The 24,647-nt window shown below is 46.1% G+C and overlaps 1 protein-coding gene across 1 annotated transcript in view; it reads left to right on the top strand.

Annotated features, from left to right (window-relative positions):
• Positions 1 to 1,940: 1,940 nt before the first annotated feature.
• SOX6 (SRY-box transcription factor 6) overlaps positions 1,941 to 24,647 on the top strand; it is a 298,295-nt gene continuing 275,588 nt past the window's right edge. The window contains 1 exon segment of the mRNA XM_040410826.1: positions 1,941 to 2,065. The gene's annotated coding sequence lies outside the window, so the exon portion shown is untranslated.

Raw genomic sequence — 24,647 nt, 5'->3', positions numbered from 1 at the left:
ATCCCCGCCTACATGTGTTGTCCCGGCTTTAATCAGTTTGGACCCACAAACGACATGTGGCCACTTTTATGTTTTTATTGAGGGCCACTTTCCGTTCCCAGTGTCTCCCCAATGTGTTTACCTCAGAACCTTGTGTCTCCCATGTTTTTACCTCAGAACTCTGTGTCCCAATGTTTTTACCCCAGAACCCTTTGTTACCCCATGTTTTTACCTCAAAACCTTGTATCCCACCGTTTTTACGTCAGAACCCTGTGTGCCACCATATTTTTTACCTCAGAACCCTGTGTCCCTATGTTTTTACTTCAGAACCCTGTGTCCCCCATGTTATTACCTCAGAACCGTGTCCCCCATGTTAATACATGACAACCCTGTGTCCCCCGTTATTACCTCAGACCCCTTTTTCTCCCATGTTTTTACCTCAGAACCGTGTCCCACCATGTTTTTACCTCAGAACCCTGTGTCCCCCATGTTTTTACCTCAGAACCCCGTGTCCTACCATGTTTTTACCTCAGAACCCAGTGTCCCACCATGTTTTTACCTCAGAACCCTGTGTCCCCCATGTTTTTCTCTCAGAACTCTGAGTCCCTCTTGTTATTACCTCAGACCCCAGTTTCCCCCATGTTGTTACGTCAGAACCTTGTGTCCCCCATGTTTTTACCTCAGAACCCTGTGTCCCACCGTTTTTTTTTACCTCAGAACCGTGTGTCCCCCCATATTTGTACTTCAGAACCTTGTGTCCCACCGTTTTTACCTCATAACCCTGTGTCCCCCATGTTATTACCTCAGAACCCTGTGTCCTCAATGTTTTTACCTCATAACCCTGTGTCCCCCATGTTATTACCTCAGAACCCTGTGTCCTCAATGTTTTTACCTTATAACCCTGTGTCCCCCATGTTATTACCTCAGAACCCTGTGTCCTCAATGTTTTTACCTCATAACCCTGTGTCCCCCATGTTATTACCTCAGAACCCTGTGTCCTCAATGTTTTTCTTTACCTCAGAATCCCCTTGTACCCTCTTTTTTATGGGTATTCTCTGGTGATGGCATCTCCTGGGGGCTCCAGAAATACAACCAGCCCTTTATCATCCTGACACTTGTGGCCCCTTTTCAGTTATCCAGCCCCATGTGGCCCCTTCTCCTTCATTCAGCTCCCCGGTGGCCCCATCTTAGTTATGCAGCCCCCTGTGGCCCTTTCGCACTTATCTGCCCCATTCCTGTTTGGACCTCGCCACCTGCAGCTCCTCTCTTATGGCCCCTCAGCTGTGGCCCCTGCGTCTCCGCCCCGCCCTCTCACTCTCGGAGGTTGCAGCCGGGAAATGCTTACAATACTTAGGACATGGCCGCTCTCATCCAGAGCCAGTGACAGCCCCCGGGACCCCCAGAGCGGCTCAGGAAGGGCAGAGTATGGGGCCCCGCCACCCTGAAGGTAATGGGGGGCTATGGGGAGGGGTTCCTCTGCATCACAGAACACCCGGGCTTAAGACGTCGCGGCGCCTGAAGAGTTAATTCTGTCTCCATTTGTCAGAATGGTGAGAGGGTTAAACCTGGCTGTGGGAAAACACAGGGTGCAGCCAATGGAGTAAAGTGTCTGAGCAGCAGCGCAGGGGTTAACTGTCGCGGGGGCGCTCGGCCCTGGCTGCACTTAACCCTTCACTTACTCTTCCCTTAAAGTGGGTGTGTATCCTGCACGTGCGGGTAGCACGTGGAGCGCTGAAGGGGTTAATATATCCCCCCTTCCCGGAGCGTCGTTTTTTATTGTCCCCGTGTAGACCCCAGTATATACACTCGGCCGTCCCTACAGGTAGGTCCCCCCACCCTGCCGGTATGTCGCGCTCTCCCCAGCTGCAGTTCCCCCGTCTGGCCACAGGGAGGCGGCAGAGCGCGGCATTATCTCGTCAGACAGAAGCTGGCGGATAAAGTTCTGCTGAAACTTTCACCTCACACCCGTCATGATAATAGCCGCGGCGGCTCCGGTATGATGGCGCAGGAGCCGCACTGACCCCAGGACTTCAGCCATGGAAGGTGCCCTGACAGGAATGGCCTAGAGCCCCTCACTGGAGTGACAGTAAGTGACCTGTGCGCACTCAGCTCTGCTGCATTGGCTGGGAGCAGTGTCTGGCAGTGTTTGTCGTGCTCCTTCTTGTTGTGGAGGCTGTGAGCTCTCGTTTTTTTATTATGTTCCTGTGTAATAATTGTCACTATGAAATTAGGGTCCTGCCTGCGCGGAGCACCTTGTGACCGGGGGTGACCCACCTCCTGGAGCGCTTGGGCCGCAGGGGAGGTGTGTAAGTCCTGCTTTTTCCGCTGCGGATCCGCCGCGCGGTCACTTTTTCTGTCGTTCGCAGTTATTATTGTCAGTTTTGGTCTTTGCTATCTGCTGGGATCTTTCAGGACAATGCGGGGCCCGGGGCTCCCTGATAACGCCTGCTGGGCAGGGTTCTCTGAGGACAATGGGGACAGTGACTGTTGTGACGGCTGCTGGGGGTCACAGATTATTCATTCCTCGGGGTGGTTCCTGCGTTCACTCCCTGAGAATGGAGAAGATAAAAGGCGAGCACATCCTGTCTCGGGGCGATAAGAGCCGCTCACACTTTATTATTAAATTGTGTTTTTTTTTTATTTACTTTTTCTGCTGTTTTCTCTTTAATTTGGGGGCCCCTGGTTCCTGGAGCCGGCGAGGTGACTTATTGATGGTTCCTCTACAACTTTGTGAGTCCAGGAATCTCTTGGCCTGGTCTGGGGCGAAGCTGATCCACTCCTGGTATTTTGTTTTCACCAGTTGCTGGACTGGAAGTTCCCTCATAAGGTAAGGTGGCACCGGCTCTGGAAGGGGCTTTAAAATGCCACATGTAAATTTAGACTGCCAATTCAGCGGATTGTGTCCGCTGCTAAACTGGGCTGTGCGCCTGTGTCCGCTCCATCGCCTGGGTGCAGAATTAGCCGTCTCCACCGCGTCCGGCAAATTTAGACTGGAGCGCGGAGGGTCGGCAGCAATACAAAGATTCTTTATTGTCAGCCCCGGGGGAAGGGGGAGCAGGAAAATCCCTTAGAAGAGGGAGGCCGCGCCGCTCGTCCCATTGAATAAAAGCTGCGGGCGGAGGCCTTATTAACACTATTATTCTATATATTCTATATCTCGCTGCTTTCTTCAGGTGGACGCTGCTCGGTTTGATGACAGGGAGAGAGACTCTTGACATTTAATAAAGCGCAGGAGCTTACGATCCACCGTCGGCAGCAATTCTCGGCTCGGCAGGAAAACCTTTCAGGATCAGATTAGCACAAAGAACTTTACATTGTAGGTATGTCACATTCCCAGTGTGTCGGCTTCCCGGGAAATCACCCGCATCGTTAACTCTTCCATCACCTCCGGGCAGATGGCAGGGAACGTGTTAACAAATATTGCACATAAAGTGACAGGGTCAATGGCTTCTTAACATCGTCCTGTCACCTGCTGTGCCGACTCTTTATTCTACCGCCGAGGAATATTCTAATCTCCTCAGAAATCTCTCCGGGAGGACAGATGTGCCTTCGGCAGCTCAGGAGCAAATACCCTGTTAAACCTTGGGCTGGCGGTGGGGAAGGGGTTAACAAGTGTGTGCTGGGGCAGACAATTATTTGGCATCTTGTGTGGGGAGAAGGAATGCCCGGGTCTTATCCGTAGAGATAACGCTAGGGATCGCTCCCGCCGCTCTCGGATGCTCGTCTACGTTTTGGGGGTGTACGGCTCAAGGCAGAACAGGGGCAGACTGCACCCCGATAACTGTGATCCTGGTGTAATACAAAATCAAGACATAAAACCCAAATCCTGCAAATTGTCCGGAAAATGAGCCCCTAATTTTTACATTTTGTTTCTGTAGTATACCAAATATTACAAAAATGATAGTAGTAATAATAATACATTAAATATATATAATACAATAAAAGGATAATTCACCTCCGCGTGCTCCGTGCATTTTCTAGATGTATTACATCGGTAATCTATGGCAGAGACGTGTAATAAGAGAGCGTGATAAATATGTGCAGATACAGTATATATTAATTCTACATGTGTCATGGAATTTATAACGTTTTTTGCTGTTTTCTGTGAGCGGATTTGTGCACTACGTGATGTGCTATGTGCCTTCCTAATATTGGGGGATTTTCATGTCTGATGTGTGCATCCATCCATCTCAATCTACGTATATAATTAGACAAGAATGGATAGAATTGTTTTATTAATCACCACATATATTTGTATATGGGCTGTGTATATAATATATATATATCTCACTGTACTGCATATGGGGTGCAGAGATGGACGAGGTGCATCTAACAGGCAGACAGTGTCACTGTCTATAATTTAAGGAGCAAGAATGAGAAAATAAATGACATTTCTTCACTTCTCTACGAATGTCTCCTAATGACACAAATCTGAATAAACAGCTGAAAATAGCAGAATAAAATTTCAGAAAGAAGGAGACGTTAAGAGATGGAAAGAAAGCCGCGAGTGTGCCAGGGAAGCATGGAGGAGGCGATCTAGAAGGAAATGATATATAGACACAGGGAGGAGAGAATGAGTTCATGATGGATTGACATTGCAGGTAGCGGAATGAGTGAAAGAAAGCAGAACAGGCAAAAGAAGGAATCGCGGAGATATATGATGGAAAGCAGCAGAAGGAAGCAGGAATGATGGAAGGAAGGCAAGATAGAAAAATAAGACGATGAAGAAAGTGAAGGAGCAGGGAAGACTGAAGGAAGGAGAAAAATAAGACGATGAAGAAAGTGAAGGAGCAGGGAAGACTGAAGGAAGGAGAAAAATAAGACGATGAAGAAAGTGAAGGAGTAGGGAGGACTGAAGGAAGGAGCGAAAGAGAAAAATATTAGGATAAAGCAAGTGGAGTTATAGGGATGAATTAAGGATAAAGAAAGTAAAGAAGGAGAAAAATAAGATGATAAAGAAAGTGGCGGAAGGAGGAAAAGAGAAAAATAAGACGATGGAAGTGAAGAATGGAGATGACTGAAAGGAGACAAAGAGAAGACTAAGACGATAAAGAAAGCGAAGGAATAGAGATGACTGAAGGAAGGAACAAAAGAGTAAAATAAGAAGATGGAGCAACTGAAGGAGCAGGAATGACTGAAAGAAGGAGCCAAGGAGAAAAATAAGACAGTGGAGCAACTGAAGGAGCGGAGATGACTGAAAGAGTAAAATAAGACAATGGAGGAAGTAAAGAAGCAAGGGTGACTTAATTAGGGCACGAAAAAGAAAATTAAGATGATGGAGCAAGTGAAGGAATCAAGGTAACGGAAGGAAGGAGCGAAAGAATAAAATAAGACCACGCAGCAAGTGAAGGAGCAGGAATGACTGAAAAAAGAAGCAAAAGAGAAAAATAACAGGACGGAGGAAGTGAAGGAACAGGGGTGACCGAAGGAAGGAACGAAAGAGAATGTTAAGATGATAGAGCAAGTGAAGAAATAAAGGTTACTGAAGGGAAGAGCGAAAGAGTAAAATAAGAAAATGCAGCAAGTGAAGCAACAGGGATGACTGAAAAAAGGAGCCAAAGAAAAATAAGATGATAGAGGAGGTAAAGAATATAGGGATAACTAAAAGAAAAAGTGAAGGAGAAACATAAGACGATAGAAAAAGTGAAGGAACAGGGATGACCGAAGGAAGGAGTGAAAGCAAAAAAAAAGACAATGATGTGAGAAGAAGTAGAGAGAAGAATGGCGAAACCTGAGTGCCTGGAAGAAAGAGAAGCATGAGATGATGGAGAATGAGGACATGGCAGGTGAAGCTGCTGGGGTTGAGTGGATGAAATCTGTCTTTCTAAAATTTCTAGATTCAATTGTCACAATGTGGTTGATATCTGCAGATCTCAGGCCATGCTCATTGCATGTTCCCTTGTCATCAGGAGAGGGTGCAGATTACGCAGCTTGTGTCCTGTGATCTTCTTCCAGCGCAGATTGTCTCATTGTGCCGCGCGGTGCTGGTGGCAGCTCATCTGAAGCATTTACGGCTCTTGTAGAAGTTTATTACACGTTCCTGGAAGCATGTTATAATAGAAAAACAAGGATCACCAGCAATGTTCTGCCCCAAGGCCACCACTGGCTGCCTGCTCTATTAGGCCTTGTTAATAAAAAGCTCTGCATTGTCTTCCCTCTCTGTATTGTCACCCACTCCAGCTGCTGCGTGCAGCACTCTATTAACTCCTTACCTGCCACCGAAGGAAAGGATGTTTTTATGGATCTGTGCTATGGGGTCTTTTCTGAGAATATTCTAATGATTGATATTAATTCTCGATGGGTGAGGTGACCCTCCGTTCCTGGATGATTACCAGGCCGTGTCTGCCCCTCTATATCCCATGTACCAGCTGCAGGCCTCTTTCACATGAGAGGTACGGATTGTGTCAGGATCCGGTCAGAAAAAAAGGGATGGTTTTGCACCAAGTTCATTCCGTTTTTTTCTTCAATTGCGTTCAGTGTGTGCGTTTTTTTCCATCCAGATTAGATACATTTTTCATACACGTGAAAAAAAAACTAAAGATATAACCTCTACGAGCAACCATCAGTGCAAAGCGCATTGCATCTGGATCCCTGACATTTTTTACGAAAGCCCCAATAACTTCTATGGAGACAGAGCTGCCTGAAAAACGCACAATATAGAACCTGCTGCAATTTTATTTAATTTTTATTTTTTCCTGAATGCAAAGATGACGCGTGAAAAACTCTGCTCGTCTGCACAGACCCATAGACATGAATGTTCAGGGTTCAGACTGGATGCCTGCATTCAGTACACGCATCGCATCCGGACAGAAAACGCGCTCGAGAGAAAGAGGCCTATGGCTTATTTACACGGGGCAATTTTCAGGGCGAATTAATGGTACAAATTCTAGTTCCTGATAATCAGCTGCAGATCACCCCATGAACGAGTGAAGCGCTTGTCCATCAGGTGACATCATTGTTTATGTGGACACCTAAATCATTGTTTGTGGGCTGCAGATCGCCCCATGTAATCAGGAATCTGCTGCCCAGAAACAATGAGTCTGTATGAGGATGAGCGATGGCAGTAGCACAGTAATACACGCAGCAGCCCTCACTCGTACCCGTACAGTGGAGATGATAGCTTCATGTAAATGTAGCTCTCACCTCCTCTAACGAGCAGGCAGTTTATTGGGAAAGAACTGTTCCTCCCTTAGGCTAGGTCTACACGACGACATGTGTCGCGCGACCATAAGTCACGCAACAAGGCACAACTACACTGCAACATGTGTCGCGCGACTTTGATGTTGCGCAACAATTTTTATAATGATAGTCTATGGTGTCGCACTGCGACATGCTGCGACTGCGATGCGACAGTTGCAGAAAAATCCATTTCAAATGGATTTTTTGCGACTGTCGCGTCACAGTCAGTCGCAACATGTCGCAGTGCGACACCATAGACTATCATTATAAACATTGTGCCGACAAATGTCGTTGTGTAGACCTAGCCTTATAGTTGCCTGCTCAGTCGGCACGTGTATGTAAATGCACCTTTAGGCTCTTTCACACGACCGTATGGCTTTTTCAGTGTTTTGCGGTCCGTTTTAAACGGATCCGTTGTTCCGTTTTTTGTTTCCGTTGTGTTTCCGTTCCGTTTTTCCGTATGGCATATACAGTAATTTCATAGAAAAAATTGGGCTGGGCATAACATTTTTAATAGATGGTTCCGCAAAAAACGGAACGGATACGGAAGACATACGGATGCATTTCCGTATGCATTTAGTTTTTTTTGCGGACCCATAGACTTTAATGGAGCCACGGAACGTGATTTGCGGCCAAATATAGGACATGTTCTATCTTTCAATGGAACGGAAATACGGAAACTGAATGCATACGGAGTACATTCCGTTTTTTTTGCGGAACCATTGAAATGAATGGTTCCGTATACGGAACGCAAAAAACGGCCCGCAAAACGGCAAAAAAAAACGGTTGTGTGAAAGAGGCCTTAGGCTAAATGCACACAATCAGTATTGTGTGCGTATTTGAATGTGGAAAATCCGCACCGTAGGTCATGCACATTATATTTACAGATCTTTACATTATATTTACTTATATTTACAGTATCTTTACAGAGGAAGATGTTCTAAGTTTGCTGTCTAAGGTGAAGACAAATAAGTCACAGGGGCCTGATGAGATACACCCAAAATTATTAAAAAAGCGTAGTGGTGAGCTGGCAAAACCGTTAACAGATTTATTTAACCAATCATTAGTAACAGGAGTCGTCCCGGAAGATTGGAAATTGGCTAATGTCGTGCCCATTCACAAGAAAGGTAGTAGGGAGGAATCGAGCAACTATAGACCAGTGAGTCTGACATCAATAGTAGGCAAATTAATGGAAACCCTATTAAAGGATAGGATTGTGGAACATCTAAAATCCCATGGATTGCAAGATGAAAAACAACATGGGTTTACTTCAGGGAGATCATGTCAAACAAATCTTATAGATTTTTTTGACTGGGTGAATAAAATAATAGACGGTGGAGGTGCAGTAGACATCGCATATCTAGATTTTAGTAAGGCTTTTGACACTGTCCCACATAGAAGACTTATCAATAAACTGCAGTCATTGAGCATGGACTCCCATATTGTTGAGTGGATTAGGCAGTGGCTGAGTGACAGACAACAGAGGGTTGTAGTCAATGGAGAACATTCAAAACAATCATGCAGTCATGTTACCAGTGGCGTTCCACAGGGATCTGTACTGGGACCGATTTTGTTTAATATCTTCATAAGTGATATTGCAAAAGGCCTCGCTGGTAAGGTTTGTCTTTTTGCTGATGACACAAAGATATGTAACAGGGTTGATGTTCCTGGAGGGAAACGCCAAATGGAAAAGGATTTAGGAAAACTAGAAGAATGGTCAGAACTCTGGAAACTGAAATTTAATGTGGATAAGTGCAAGATAATGCACCTGGGGCGTAAAAACCCAAAGGCAGAATATAGAATATTTGACACAGTCCTGACCTCAGTATCTGAGGAAAGGGATTTAGGAGTAATTATTTCAGAAGACTTAAAGGTGGGAAGACAATGTAATAGAGCAGCATGAAATGCCAGCAGAATGCTTGGATGTATAGGGAGAGGTATAAGCAGTAGAAAGAGTGAAGTGCTTATGCCGCTGTACAGAACACTGGTGAGACCTCACTTGGAGTATTGTGCGCAGTACTGGAGGCCATATCTCCAGAAGGATATAGATACTCTAGAGAGAGTTCAGAGAAGAGCTACTAAACTAGTACATGGATTGCAGGATAAAACTTACCAGGAAAGGTTAAAGGACCTTAATATGTAGAGCTTGGAAGAAAGACGAGACAGAGGGGATATGAGAGAAACTGCTAAATACATAAAGGGAATCAACTCGGTAAAGGAGGAGAGCATATTTAAAAGAAGAAAAACTACCACAAGAGGACACAGTTTTAAATTAGAGGGGCAAAGGTTTAAAAGTGATATCAGGAAGTATTACTTTACTGAGAGAGTAGTGGATGCATGGAATAGCCTTCCTGCAGAAGTGGTAGCTGCAAATACAGTGAAGGGGTTTAAGCATGCATGGGATAGGCACAAGGCCATCCTTCATATAAGATAGGGCCGGGGGCTATCCATAGTATTCAGTATATTGGGCAGACTAGATGGGCCAAATGGTTCTTATCTGCCGACACATTCTATGTTTCTATATTCTATGCGAATTTGAAATTCTCATGTACACAATGCGGTTTTCCGTGCGGATTCTGACCTGCAATGCGGATTTTAAAATCCACAGCATGTCAATTTATTTTATTTTTCCTGACTGGATTTTCTCCATTCATTTAGTAAAATCCGTCCCAATCTGCACCTATTGATGCAGATTTTCCGTGCAGATTTCCCTGCGAACACCTTCGGATTTCAGTACGGATTCTCTGCACATAAATCCTGAATGTGTGCATTTACCCTTAGATGTCACTGAGTGTTAGCAAAGTTCACATACAGTGTATTGAATGCCGCGGCCCCTTCACACGTCTGAGGGTCGGACGCCCACCAATCTCACACTGATGATTTATCCGATTACCCATAATAAGCCGATCAGCAATACAAGAAGTCGATTAGCTCTCATTTACATTATACAGTAATTGTTGTTTTGTAAATCTGATCGCTCCCCCCAAACATTTTCCATACAAGGGACAGCAGTATAGGTACCAGGGCTGGAGGTGCTGATGACACACAAGGACTTATATTTCAGCACAAAAGATATGAACTATGACAAATGGACAAATTATTGTTTGTCCGGACATGTTCACAGTGGTTGTATGCCATCATTCACCCCATGTACCGGGCCCTGTAGAATAGATCATCACTATTGTAGACCTGATCTAAATGTTCACATCTCCTGGTAGATCAACATTTAGGGTTACAAGAGACCACTGACATGTTATGGAGAAGCAGGAACATGTCCGCCAGCTGTCTGGTTCCCAGGACTGCACTTCTTCTACTATAAATGGACACCTCACAGTACCACTTCTCCTGTCCTATATATATGGAAATTTTTGTGATGCTTGTGGCAAACTGCAGACTGGACTTCTTTTGGTTTGCTTTCAAAAATGGCTTTCTTCTTGGTACTCCTCTTAAAGGCCAGGTTTGTGTAGCACACGACTAATAGTTGTCCTTTGGACAGATTCTCCCACCTGAGCTGTGGATCTCTGCAGCTCCTCCAGAGTGACCATGGACCTTCTTGGCTACTTCTCTAGTTAGTGCTCTCCTTGCCTGGGCTGTCAGTTTTGGTGGACGGCCATGTCTTGGTAGGTTTGCAGTGTCAAGTAGTTTACGGTGATCCGTGAAATGTTCAGAGCTTGGGATATATTTTTATAACCTAACCCTGCTTTACATTTCTCCACCACTTTATGCCTGACCTGTCTGGTTTGTTCCTTGGTTTTCATTATGCAGTTTGATCACTAATGTTCTCTAGCAAACCTCATAGAACAGCTGAAGTTATACTGAGAATACATAACTCACAGGTGGACTCTATGTACTAATGAGGTGACTTCTGAAGGCGATTGGTCACACTGGATTTTATTTTGGGGGATCCGAGTACAGGGGGATGAATACAAATGCACCCCACACATTTCAACGATATATAATTTTCTATTCTTGTCACTTCTCACATACTTGCTACTTTGTGTTGGTCGATCACATAAAATCCCAATAAAACACATTTAAGTCTTTTGGGTGTAATGTGACAAAATGTGGAAAAGTTCAAGGGGTATGTATAATTTTACAAGGCACTGTATATACCGTGCACAGTACCACTTCTCTTGTATATAAATACATATGCATAAATAACATGAGCGGTTTTTCGCAGCCCTGCCCCCTGCTGTGACATCACTGGATATGAGAGGTTGTCACAGTCCCTCCCCCTGCATTGACATCACTGGATATGAGAGGTTGTCACAGTCCCTCCCCCTGCAGTGACATCACTGGATATAGTGAGAGGTTGTCACAGTCCCTCCCCCTGCAGTGACATCACTGGATATAATGAGAGGTTGTCACAGTCTCTCCCCCTGCAGTGACATCACTGGATATAATGATAGGTTGTCACAGTCCCTCCCCCTGCAGTGACATCACTGGATATAATCAGAGCTCTGTCGCTTTAGTAATAATCCAATCTTTCTAATCTGCACCAGTGTTTGTATAATTCATGGAGAACTCTGTCTAAAATGTTTCTGGAACTGCTGTTTTCAGACCCCCAGAATAGAGGACCAGGGCCAATATTTATGGGGGCCTTCTCCCGAGTTTTGATTTCAGATACAGTATTTGTTGCTGGTTACATTTGGTGACTCTAGATGGAACTTCGGTCCAGATTATAGCACCATCACCTGCCGTGGTGTGGTACATACATTATAACCTGCAATTATATGAATGTACTATGATCTTCCTGGGGGTATACGTTGTGTAGCCTCCAACTACAGCTGCTCGTTCTCTCGTCTCATTCATTTAGCAGATAGGTGGCTGGGATTTGTAGTGTGTGCAGGGATGGTGAGGTGGCATATCCATAGGGCGTCACAGACTGGCACTGGGCTGAAATATAGTTTGGATATGTTGAAGGATATCGAAGGATATCTCCAGATCTGCCAGTTTATCCCAGCGTAGAGTCTCCCAGCTCTCAGGTACTCTAAGGATCGGTGGCTGGAAGCCATTGCTCAGTGCCAGGTCTCGCGCTTTGTGGCTGGAAACTGATTCCAAATGAGGTAGCAATGACTTCTCGCAGTTAATGAAGGACCACACCAGACTGCGTGTGAATGAGGGAACTGCCATGATGTTGGGAGAAGGGACGTCTGTGCATACCAAGGCGCTCAGTGGTCTCCATGAATGTCAGGTGGATGGATGGAAAACCCTGAGATACAGTATTCACAGATAATGTCCACAAAAGACCAGGTGAAGTGTTCTGCAGAGAAGGACTATGAGCAGGTCGGTTCTGTAATCCAACAAGAGGACCCGACCCACCGTACATCAGTGTTATGGAGAATTCCATAAAAAACTTAAATGAAATGCCAAAGAGGTCATCTGTGAGGTGGAATGAAGACCTCTCCAGACACTGAGGACAAGTGGCATATTTGTTAGGATGTGGAGCCAATTGTTTTGCTTTAACATCTTGTACAGAGGAGCCTACAATCTAGGGTAGCTTTATCCAGAGGAGCTTACAGTACAGGAGGGCTCTGTCCAGAGGATTTAACTTTTTAGTAGAGCTCTGTTCAGAGAAGCTTACAATCTAGAAGAGCTCTGTCTATAGGATCTTACAGTCTAGGAGAGATCTGTCTCCAAAGACAGACTGATGGGGACCTTAGATTGTGAGCCCCATTAGGGACAGTTTGATGCTAATGTCTGTAAAGGGCTGTGGAATATACTAGCGATATATAAGTGCATAAAATAAATAATAAATATAGGTTTTTACAATCTAGGAGATCTCTGTCTGTAAAAGCTTACAATCTAGGAGACCTCTGTCCAGAGGAGTTTGCAAATCTAGGAGAGCTGTGTCCAGAGGAGCTCACAATCTAGGAGAGAGCTCTGTCCAGAGGAGCTCACAATCTAGGAGAGAGCTCTGTCCAGAGGAGCTCACAATCTAGGAGAGAGCTCTGTCCAGAGGAGCTCACAATCTAGGAGAGAGCTCTGTCCAGAGGAGCTCACAATCTAGGAGAGAGCTCTGTCCAGAGGAGCTCACAATCTAGGAGAGAGCTCTGTCCAGAGGAGCTCACAATCTAGGAGAGAGCTCTGTCCAGAGGAGCTCACAATCTAGGAGAGAGCTCTGTCCAGAGGAGCTCACAATCTAGGAGAGAGCTCTGTCCAGAGGAGCTCACAATCTAGGAGAGAGCTCTGTCCAGAGGAGCTCACAATCTAGGAGAGAGCTCTGTCCAGAGGAGCTCACAATCTAGGAGAGAGCTCTGTCCAGAGGAGCTCACAATCTAGGAGAGAGCTCTGTCCAGAGGAGCTCACAATCTAGGAGAGAGCTCTGTCCAGAGGAGCTCACAATCTAGGAGAGAGCTCTGTCCAGAGGAGCTCACAATCTAGGAGAGAGCTCTGTCCAGAGGAGCTCACAATCTAGGAGAGAGCTCTGTCCAGAGGCGCTCGCAATCTAGGAGAGAGCTCTGTCCAGAGGCGCTCACAATCTAGGAGAGAGCTCTGTCCAGAGGAGCTCACAATCTAGGAGAGCTCTGTCCAGAGGAGCTCACAATCTAGAAGTGATCTCTCCATAGGAATGTATAAAGTACAGTGGTCCCTCAAGATGCAATGGCCTCAGGATACAATATTTGCAACTTACAATGGTGTTTCCTGGACCTTCATAAGTTGAAACCAGACTCCACATACAATGCCTCAGACTCAGATCCAACCAATCAAGGCCACTTCTATGGTAAACTATCTCTATTAGTTGCTAGTTAGCAGCTATTCCTGTTATATGTAAGCACTTGTTTTATCTGTCTTAGTTATCTGCTTATTTTTCTTAATTGTTTATTTTCTCTTATCTTGGATGACATTTTGGGGCTTTGGAACCGATTACGCAACTTACAATGGTTTCAACATACATACAATGGTTGTCCTGGAACCAATTCATATTGTATCTTGAGGGACCACTGTATAAGGTGGCGCAGCACCCTCTTGCTTTGTACCAGCTGGGGCTGGCCCGGATCCTCTGCTGCTGAGTGACGAGAAGATTTTCTGCTCCCTGTTTCCCTCATTACAAACATTACAGGAATAAAACCCTTCCGAGTTGTTTTCCCCGGAGCTGGACATGAGATTCCCAGTCTATCAGCCTGCAGTGCGGTGTGTGCGCCCCGTGAGGCTTCTGTCAGGCAGAGACAGGTACCGGCCCTGATAAAAGGCAGAGATCTGGCTCCCAAGTATTTCCAGATGACTGGAGGGAGGCACTGGCTGAGAGTACTCACATTCTTCTCTATTATCAAAAGTACAGTGCACTCCATGTACTGGCATCTGTAATGTTACTGTGATATTGCTGTAAACAAGGGCCCACAGGGCCAAAACCATGCCACTGCAAGTTCTGGACACTGCAGAGTACCACATCTTTCTGTATGTGTAGACACTGCACAGTACCACATTTCTCTGTGTGTGCACACTGCACAGTACCACATCTTTCTGTATGCGTGGACACTGCACAGTGCCACATCTCTGTGTGCACAGTGCCACATCTCTCTGTGTGCACAGCCCCACATCTCTCTGTGTGCACAGTGCCACATCTCTCTGTGTGCACAGTGCCACATCTCTCTGTGTGCACAGTGCCACATCTCTCTGTGTGCACAGTGCCACATCTCTCTGTGTGCACAGTGCCACATCTCTCTGTGTGCACAGTGCCACATATTACTGTATATATGAACACTGCACAGTACCACCTTTATGGACACTACAGTAAATTGTGATTATAGTCAGTTGGTATGTCGTGTGCTCTGATTCAGTCAGGGTCAGCTGACTACATTAACCATTTATATCTAACCCCCGCCCCATGCTCCAGCTAGGATGCTTCAGTAGTAATTCACATCTGTCATGTATGGGTGCCGTCCTCATTGCTGACATTCCTGTAGTAGGTAAATATGGATACTCTGATCTCCAGGACTCCGGCAGTAAATTGGAAGGTGACGGCTTCATGTTGACTGTTATCTCCAGATCTCTCCCCAGAGTTGAGCCTCCATATTGATCTCCCTTGGAATCACAAAGTCTTCACTTGCTTCTTACGTTCTCTGAGTATTAACCATTCTTTTTATTGTGACACCGCACTTAGGAGAGAAAAAACTTCTAAGCGGGAGGGTCAGGTGTTGGGATTGAATTCTGCTTTATTTTTTATGAATCAGATAAGAATAACTGCACATGAGACTGGATGTGGAGACAAGAAGATATTTCCATATCAAAGCCAGTGTCTTGGAGGCGGCGGTGGTAATTAAGATGCAGCGCTTTGGCCTGTGTATGAACACGCTGTGCTTATTGTAAGCTTGTATGTGCTGAACACTAGTGCACTGCTTATCCAGTCCCAATATTGACACCCGGCTGATGCGGCTGTTCAGGATTGTACCACTTATCCAGTCCCAATATTGACACCCGGCTGATGCGGCTGCATAGGATTGTACTACTTATCCAGTCTCAGTATTCACACCCGGCTGATGCGGCTGTTCAGGATTGTTCCACTTATCCAGTCCCAATATTGACACCTGGCTGACTGTCACTACCAGAGCTTTGAGATGTTCTCACAGCTCTGTTTCTCCACCCCTGTGATGATGTCACTACCAGAGCTTGGAGGAGTTCTCACTGCTCTGTTTCTCCGCCCCTGGGATGAGGTCATTACTTTCTGTTTCCTTCCTCCCAGCTGTTCCTCCTATGTTTGATTTCTCTGCCTTTAAATCACCCCTCCTCCTTTGTAGAGTGTGGATTATATTTCTCATTTGAGTTGTAGCTCTTGCTTGAGTATCTTCACTTGTATGCTATCATTTCACTAGACCTGTGTTCTGCTGCAGCAAGTACTCCGGATATTGCCACCTGTCTTTGGATCCGTCTTCTCTGCTGCTGCAGCTCCTTCAGCTAAGTGTGCAGACATTGTAGTGTATCTGTTTGTTTTCTGACCGGATCCGAGGCGACCATGGTTCCCTCCATATACTGAGCAGGGCACCGGTGGCCGTGCCCCTTCCACTATTGTAGGGGTTACAGTGGTCATCAGTCTTAGGTACGTGAGCATGCCTCGTTCCACCATTAGGATCCGGGTATGTGCTTAGCAGCATAGGGAGAGCTTTAAGGGTCTGACAGGGGTCACCCTTTATCCTCCCTAGTTTGGGTCCGGTCAGTGGCTCTATTTTCTGTGTATGCTCTAGTTGCTCACATACAGCCGTGACATTATAATCCACCAAAACAGTCTTTTTTGACATGGATCCGCTTTCTGGGTTTTGCGAACTATTACAGAAAGTTCATTTTGAATTATTCCTCTGTTGTCAAACCCCTCACTGACATGACAAAAAAGGGGGCAGATTTTTCCTCTTGGTCGGAGGAGGCGCTTGCAGCTTTTTCCAAGATTAAAGAGAGTTTTGCGTCTGCTCCCGTCTTGGTGCATCCCGATGTTTCCTTACCTTTTATTGTTGAGGTGGATGCTTCCGAGGTGGGTGTGGGTGCGGTTTTGTCCCAGGGCCCTTCTCCTGCCAAATGGCGACCCTGTGCCTTTTTCTCTAAAAAAACTCTCCCCGGCAGAGAAAAACTATGATGTGGGAGATAGGGAGTTGTTGGCCATCAAGTTGGCTTTCGAGGAATGGCGCCATTGGTTGGAGGGGGCCAGGCACCCTATCACCGTTTTTACCGACCATAAGAATCTGGCATACTTGGAGTCGGCCAGGCGTATGAATCCGAGACAGGCCAGATGGTCTCTGTTCTTCTCCAGATTCAATTTTGTCGTTACATTCCGCCCTGGGATCAAAAATGTGAAGGCTGATGCTCTCTCTCGCTGTTTTCCGGGAGGAGGAAACTCCGAGGACCCGGGTCCCATTTTGGCGGAGGGGGTAGTTGTTTCTGCTCTATATTCTGATTTGGAGGCCGAGGTCCAGGCTGCCCAGACTGAGGCACCTGCCCGTTGTCCTTCTGGGAAGTTGTTTGTGCCTCCTGAGCTACGTCACAAACTCTTCAAGGAGCATCATGATACTGTTCTTGCTGGTCACCCCGGGAGTAGAGCCACGGTAGATCTCATTGCTCGGAGATTTTGGTGGCCGGCTCTTCGTAAGTCGGTGGAGGGTTTTGTGGCTGCTTGTGAGACGTGCGCTCGCGCTAAGGTCCCTCGTTCACGGCCTTCAGGTTCCCTTCTCCCGTTACCCATACCGTCTCGTCCTTGGACACACCTGTCCATGGACTTTATCACGGATCTTCCTCGTTCCTCAGGGAAGTCGGTGATCCTGGTGGTGGTGGACCGTTTTAGCAAGATGGCTCATTTCGTACCTTTCCCTGGTTTACCCAATGCTAAAACGTTTGCGCAAGCTTTTGTCGACCATATTGTTAAATTGCATGGCATTCCCTCTGATATTGTTTCCGATAGAGGCACGCAGTTTGTGTCCAGATTCTGGAAGGCTTTCTGTTCTCGCCTGGGGGTTCGGCTGTCCTTCTCTTCTGCTTTTCACCCGCAGTCGAATGGTCAGACTGAGCGCCTCAATCAGAATCTGGAGACATATTTGCGCTGTTTTGTGGCAGAGAACCAGGAGGATTGGTGTTCATTTCTCCCTCTTGCTGAGTTTGCTCTGAACAACGGTCGTCAGGAATCTTCTGATAAGTCACCATTCTTTGGTGCATATGGGTTCCATCCGCAGTTTGGGACATTCTCGGGAGGGGCTCCTTCTGGTTTACCTGAAGAGGAGAGATTTTCCTCGTCTTTGTCTACCATTTGGCAAAAGATTCAGAGTAATCTTAGAAAGATGAGTGAGAAGTATAAGCGTGTGGCTGATAAGAGACGTGTGCCTGGTCCGGACCTGAATGTGGGTGATCTGGTGTGGTTGTCTACAAGAAATATTAAACTGAAGGTTCCCTCCTGGAAATTGGGTCCCAAGTTTATTGGGCCTTATAAAATCTTGTCAGTCATCAATCCTGTTGCCTTCCGTCTTGATCTTCCACGGGTTTGGAAGATACATAATGTATTTCACAGATCTCTCTTAAAACCATATGTCCAGCCCACGGTACCCTCCTCTTTGCCTCCTCCTCCGATTTTGGTTGATGGCAATCTGGAGTTTGAGGTTTCCAGAATTGTGGACTCTCGCATTGTCCGCGGTTCTCTTCAGTACCTCGTTCATTGGAAGGGTTATGGTCCTGAGGAGAGGATGTGGGTTCCGGTGTCGGACATTAAAGCCACTCGCCTCATCAGGGCATTTCATAGGGCTCATCCTGAGAAGGTGGGTCCTGGGTGTCCGGAGTCCACCCGTAGAGGGGGGAAGGGGGGGGGGGTACTGTCACTACCAGAGCTTTGAGATGTTCTCACAGCTCTGTCTCTGCACCCCTGTGATGATGTCACTACCAGAGCTTGGAGGAGTTCTCACTGCTCTGTTTCTCCGCCCCTGGGATGAGGTCATTACTTTCTGTTTCCTTCCTCCCAGCTGTTCCTCCTATGTTTGATTTCTCTGCCTCTAAATCACCCCTCCTCCTTTGTAGAGTGTGGATTATATTTCTCATTTGAGTTGTAGCTCTTGCTTGAGTATCTTCACTTGTATGCTATCATTTCACTGGACCTGTGTTCTGCTGCAGCAAGTACTCCGGATATTGCCACCTGTCTTTGGATCCGTCTTCTCTGCTGCTGCAGCTCCTTCAGCTAAGTGTGCAGACATTGTAGTGTATCTGTTTGTTTTCTGACCGGATCCGAGGCGACCACGGTTCCCTCCATATACTGAGCAGGGCACCGGTGGCCGTGCCCCTTCCACTATTGTAGGGGTTACAGTGGTCATCAGTCTTGGGTACGTGGGCATGCCTCGTTCCACCATTAGGATCCGGGTATGTGCTTAGCAGCATAGGGAGAGCTTTAAGGGTCTGACAGGGGTCACCCTTTATCCTCCCTAGTTTGGGTCCGGTCAGTGGCTCTATTTTCTGTGTATGCTCTAGTTGCTCACATACAGCCGTGACACTGACGTGGCTAGTTAGGATTGTACCATCCAGTCTCAGTATTCACACCCGGCTGATGCTGCTGTTCAGGATTGTTTCACTTATCCATTCCCAATATTGACACCTGGCTGACGTGGCTGGTTAGGATTGTACCACTTATCCAGTCCCAATATTGGCACCTGGCTGACGTGGCTGGTTAGGATTGTACCACTCATCCAGTCTCAGTATTCACACCTGGCTGATGCGGCTGTTCAGGATTCTTCCACTTTTCCAGTCCCAATATTGGCACCTGGCTGACGTGGCTGGTTAGGATTGTGCCACTTATTCAGTCTCCGTATTGACACCTGGGTGGCATGGCTGTTCAGAATTTCACCGCTTAACCACTCCCAACATTAAAACCCGGCAGATGTGACTGGTTAGGATTGTACCACATATCTAGTCTCGGTATTGACACCCGGCAGACGTGGCTGGAGTGGGTGCTCAGGATTGCACCGTGGGGTTTGTGTGACATGGGATGTTGGCCCAGCGTTTAGAAACTTGGTTGTTCTGACTCCTCTATGTCCACACTGCGCCCTCAGGGCCCTGCTGGTTGTCACTGATGTCTCACATCACATGTTTCTCTGCTTAGAGTTTCTAAACTTTCCTAGTTGCCTATAAAATATAATGTAGCACTGGTCGTGTATGCAATAAACAATACTGATAATCTAGATTATTTCATGTTATATTCTGAGGCCGGATCTGCTGAATCCATTACCACCGCCATAGCCGTGGACCATTCTGCCTTGACCGGCTGTCGAGATGTTTAGGTCAGGTCCGGATGCACGGTACTAGGCAGATTATTGGAGGCCACCATCTTGAAGTTTTTGTGAGCCAAGTCGGACGTGTTACACATTACTTTCATCCTCATCGGTGGCTTTGGCCTCCACAGTGTTGTTCACTACTACAGTAACCCCCCCCCCCCCCCCCCCCCCCCAAAGTAAATATCTGCAGCAGATTTGTATTCAGGCCCCAAGTGTTGTCTCCTCCTTTCTCCTGGGAGTTTCATCTCCTGCACATGCACAAGGTCTGATTGATTCATTCAGCTGCTAAACAAAAATCTTCAGTTTTGCTTAAAATTGCAAATACAGTTTTACATGTCATTTTGTTTGGAAATACTCCATTCTCCATTATTAAGAGAAAAAAAAAACTCATAAAGAGGATCTTTCAGTCTCCTTGTCCACCTTTTCTCTTGGAAATGTATATTATCAAGGGCCCTATTCATACAAACGGATCGGATTCATTTCCATGTGAATGTGGCACTACACTTTCCACGGAGGAGACGCAGAAAGGCGTCTTGATTGTGCGTCGTGCTGCTACGATTTGTGATTCAACCAGAATTACCCTACTGAATGCACACACTTTGTTTAGCTCGGCATATCAGCAGAAAACCGCTCCAAAATTGTAGGGGTCTCCTGTATCGGGGTGCGTACAGCGGGCTAATCACAGCTCCCCACAGCCAACCCCTGCACATTTATATTCATGAGCAAGTCCCAGGACCAAGCGTCGCGCCAAAGTTCACGGCTGGGAAGTTAAAAAATCCAACGTTTATGTGTGTGCATGTTGTGTGTGGGTTCATTTATTGTACTCTCTTACATAGCAGTGACCTATTCCGCAGCGCTGTACAGACATTAGCATCACTCGCTGTCTCCAGTAGAGCTCACAATCTAAGTGTTCTATATGTTTGAGAGAAAATTGGGTGCTGTAAGGCACTAGTGCCTACCACTGAGCCACCAGTGCTAACCACTGAGCCACATGCTGTCCACCAGTGCTAACCACTGAGCCACTAGTGCTAATCATTGAGCTACCACACTATCTACCTTGCTGCTCAACAGTGCTAACCACTGAGCCACTATGCTACCCACCAGTGCTAAGCATTGAGCCACCGTGTTGCCCACCAGTGTTAACCACTGAGCCACAGTGCTGTCCATTAGTGTTAACCAATGAGCTACCAGTGCTAACCATTGAGCCACCATGCTAGCTACCGTGCTGCTTTGCAGTGCTAAATGCTGAGCCACCGTGCTACCCACCAGTGCTAACCATTGAGACACTGTGCTGCCCACCAGTGCTAACCCCTGAGCCACCTTTCTGCCCACCAGTTCTAACCACTGAGCCACCATGCTGCCCATGTGTGCAGTTGTATGTTTGTGTTGATACAGTATGTATGTGTGTGTGTGTGTGTATATTTGCTGTGTGTGTCTATACTTATGTGTTTGTTGGGGGGTGGGTAGTAGTTATTTCTGCCCATAAGTGCCCTATAACCTGAGCGCAGACTCAGTGCACGCTCATTACACGTTCTGCATTTTGTGTTCTTCTGTGCTTGCTCCAGACAGAAGACGTATTTTTGGTTTCCCACCATAGACGCGGATTGTTCACGCAGGTGATTCCAAGAATTCTCTGCATGCGGTGGACACGTCACGGAGAGGTTGTATCACCAGATTATACTCCAGTCCTAGAACAGTTTCCACTTATGATTTAAAGGCTATGTGCACCTTGGGGGGCATGTTTTTAAAAAAAAAATTATTGCATTGTACTTATTTTGAGCTAAAATATATATATCTTTTTTAAATTGGTCTTTATTAGAGATGAGCGAATTTCATTTTATGAAATTCGTTCACGCTTCGTTTGGTGGTAAAAGCAGAATTGCATTATGGATTCCGTTACCACGGACCATAACACAGTTCTATGACGAAATGCATAACGGAATGCCTTTAGAGGCATTCAGTTATTCATTCCGTCATAATAGAAGTCTGTAGGGAGGACTCCCCTGCATAATGGAAATAGGACGAATCCGTTTTGCAGCCCATAAAGGCATTCCGTCATAGAATTGCGTTATGGTCCGTGGTAACGGAATCCATAACACAATTCTGCTTTCACCACCAAACGAAGCATGAACAAATGTCAAAATATTAAATTCGCTCATATCTAGTCTTTATTAATAATATGGCTTCCTTTTTTCTGTACAGAGCTGAGATGCTCTAGTAGCAGCCTCTGGATTTTCTGTCTTTTCCGTCAGTTGGGGAGCAGACGGCCTCCTTATCTCTGAAATTATAAACACTCATTATAGCCAGTCCTTATCTTACTGAAAAGAATGAAGCTTAAAGGGGTTATCCCATCATAATGATCACTGACTTCTTCCCGGCCAGAATAGTACAGAGCTGCGAACGCGCACGCCGGCTCTGTACTATACTGGCCAGAAATAAGTCACATTGCGCATGCGCGGCAGCGTGCGCGTTCAGTCCAGCGCGCGGCCCGGCCGGGAGAAGACTTCAATCAAGATGAAGCCCGCCCCCAGCCAGAATCCAGGAAGTGAACGCGCGGTGGCAGCAGGTAAGTATAAAAACGCAAAGTGGGATAACCCCTTTAAAAGTGTTTAGATGACTGGCACAAAGTGAAAGTGAAAGTACCAGTCACACTGCTACAAAAACAGTTAACCCTTTTGTGACAGAACGGCTCCATATTTTTAATATGGGCCAAATGAAAATATGATTTTTTTTTTGCCAAAAATGAGTAAAATGCAATCATAAACAAACATTACCTCTGAAGGTGTACATAGCCTGTAAATAACTTTTTACAATTCTACAAAATAAAAAATAAAATTATGTTTTAAATCTTTTGTATTCCACATTTTTGGTGGTAACCGGCTTCAATTCTTCACAGTCGGTTTTTCTAGACATGAAGGTCACTATTGTGGTTGGGTTACCTTTTCTAATCTGGACACTATTCATTATACATGAGATGGATCCAAAGACCTCCGGAGAATTCACTTCGGCTCACTCTGGTTTTCTGTCCTTTTGTGTCTCTGTAATTTCATTTTTTATTTTTCATGTTTTAGTTTTTTTTTTTTTCAGTTGGGATGCGTGCATTTATTATCTCATGCTGCAACTGCAAGAAAATAAAAGGCCTCTCAGATTAAACATATTCCAATTATTTGCGATTTATTAAGGAAGCTATATGTTTTGGGAGTAGAGATTTTCCTTTGATGTCCTTCACATAGACTCGTTAATGATGCAGAACCAAAAACAAAAAGATAATGACATTTTAAATAATAATGGGGCCGCTGCAGCCGGAGAGCTTTTAATTTGAGGTGTATTTTGTGTAATGCGTCATGGATCCGGGAGGACAATGCCGGCTGCGCGGCTGTGTGTATTCACACCTCCGGTACATTAGCAGAAGGGTCCATTCACACATGAAAGAAGAGAAAGGCGGCGAGCTCGGGCAGACGTCTCCTTTCTGTGAGAGGTTGACAATGTCACATCTGATAGTTTTCATGACTGATGATAATTGTGCTGACTTTTAATCACTGATAATGCTAGAACCTGCTGGTGGCATCGTCCCAACAGCACCGAACACCGGCGCGCACGGTACAGAAGACATCATCGCTTAAAGGGAAACGTCCGCTGACGGAGCTTTAAGGGATGTGAGCAGCAGCCCCCAACAATTCCCAACTGACGTCTGGGCTCCTCCCTCTTTGAGGCACCTCCCCGATCATCTTTTTCTTACCTGTCATTAAGTGACTTGTAGTTTTGAATAATTCTGTCTTTGCTGTAATGGAATCCGCTGTCCATGTACTGATTTCCTGCAGAGCTTGTGCAGATTCACAGTAGCCAGTCTGAAGGAGCAGAGCTGCCGTCTAAGGGTCATTATACAGGGGAAGATATTCGGCCAATGATGAGCGCCAATCAGCAATAGCAGCGTGTCAATCGGCGCTCCTTACCTGCATTTACTGTATATGCAGCAATTCTCGTTATAGGGATGACTGATCAATAATACGATCATTCATGCCTGTACTACAGCGGCGTGCTGCTGACAAGTGGGCATTTTTAATGCCGCTGAAATGATGCTATCACCTGACAGCGCTTGGTGGTGTCAACCTGTCGATGACTCTTTGGCGGCCCACCCATGTGCGGTGATGTTACTGGGGACTTGTTAATGCCGGAGGGCCAAACTTTTCCAGGACTTTTAAGTGACTTTTAGAGGCGTAAGGAGAATTCCTCTTTTGATTGTGTAAAGCTAAGGTTACAGGGACATATCTCAGGAGTAGGGATGAGCGAACTTGTGTTTCAAGTTCGGCATACAAGGTTCGGGTTATCTAAGAATTCCGTGGTGGCGGAATCCATAACTGACTTCTTAGATAACCCAAACCTTGGACGCCGAACTTGAAACACAAGTTTGCTCATCCCTACTCAGGAGCTGTAGACTCATCCCGTCTTCTGAGCCAAGACTTCTGGAGCCCTCGGCAAGTAACCGGCCATTTGGGGATAAAGCTATTGTAATGGTGGCCACGGGCTGTGGGGTTAAGGAATCACCTTCTGTTGTACTTCGCCGAGATGAATGTAGATGATTGGTCGGAGGATATGACGAGCTGGCAGACTGGTCCGCCCGTACAAAGTTCTCCCCTGTCCTTTTCACTCCTTTCTGTCAGCCAGGTATGTGGTCTCTGGTTACTCGGACTTGGCAGGGTAGATGGGCACCAAATGCTGAGGAGCAACTGTTAGAAAATTAATTGGCATGTCAGGAACCTC

The sequence above is a fragment of the Bufo bufo genome, chromosome 10 (genome assembly GCF_905171765.1).
Source record: "Bufo bufo chromosome 10, aBufBuf1.1, whole genome shotgun sequence".
Taxonomy (NCBI): domain Eukaryota; kingdom Metazoa; phylum Chordata; class Amphibia; order Anura; family Bufonidae; genus Bufo; species Bufo bufo.
The sequence above is the reverse complement of the archived record's forward strand: the minus strand, read 5'-3'. Positions and strand labels throughout refer to the sequence as shown.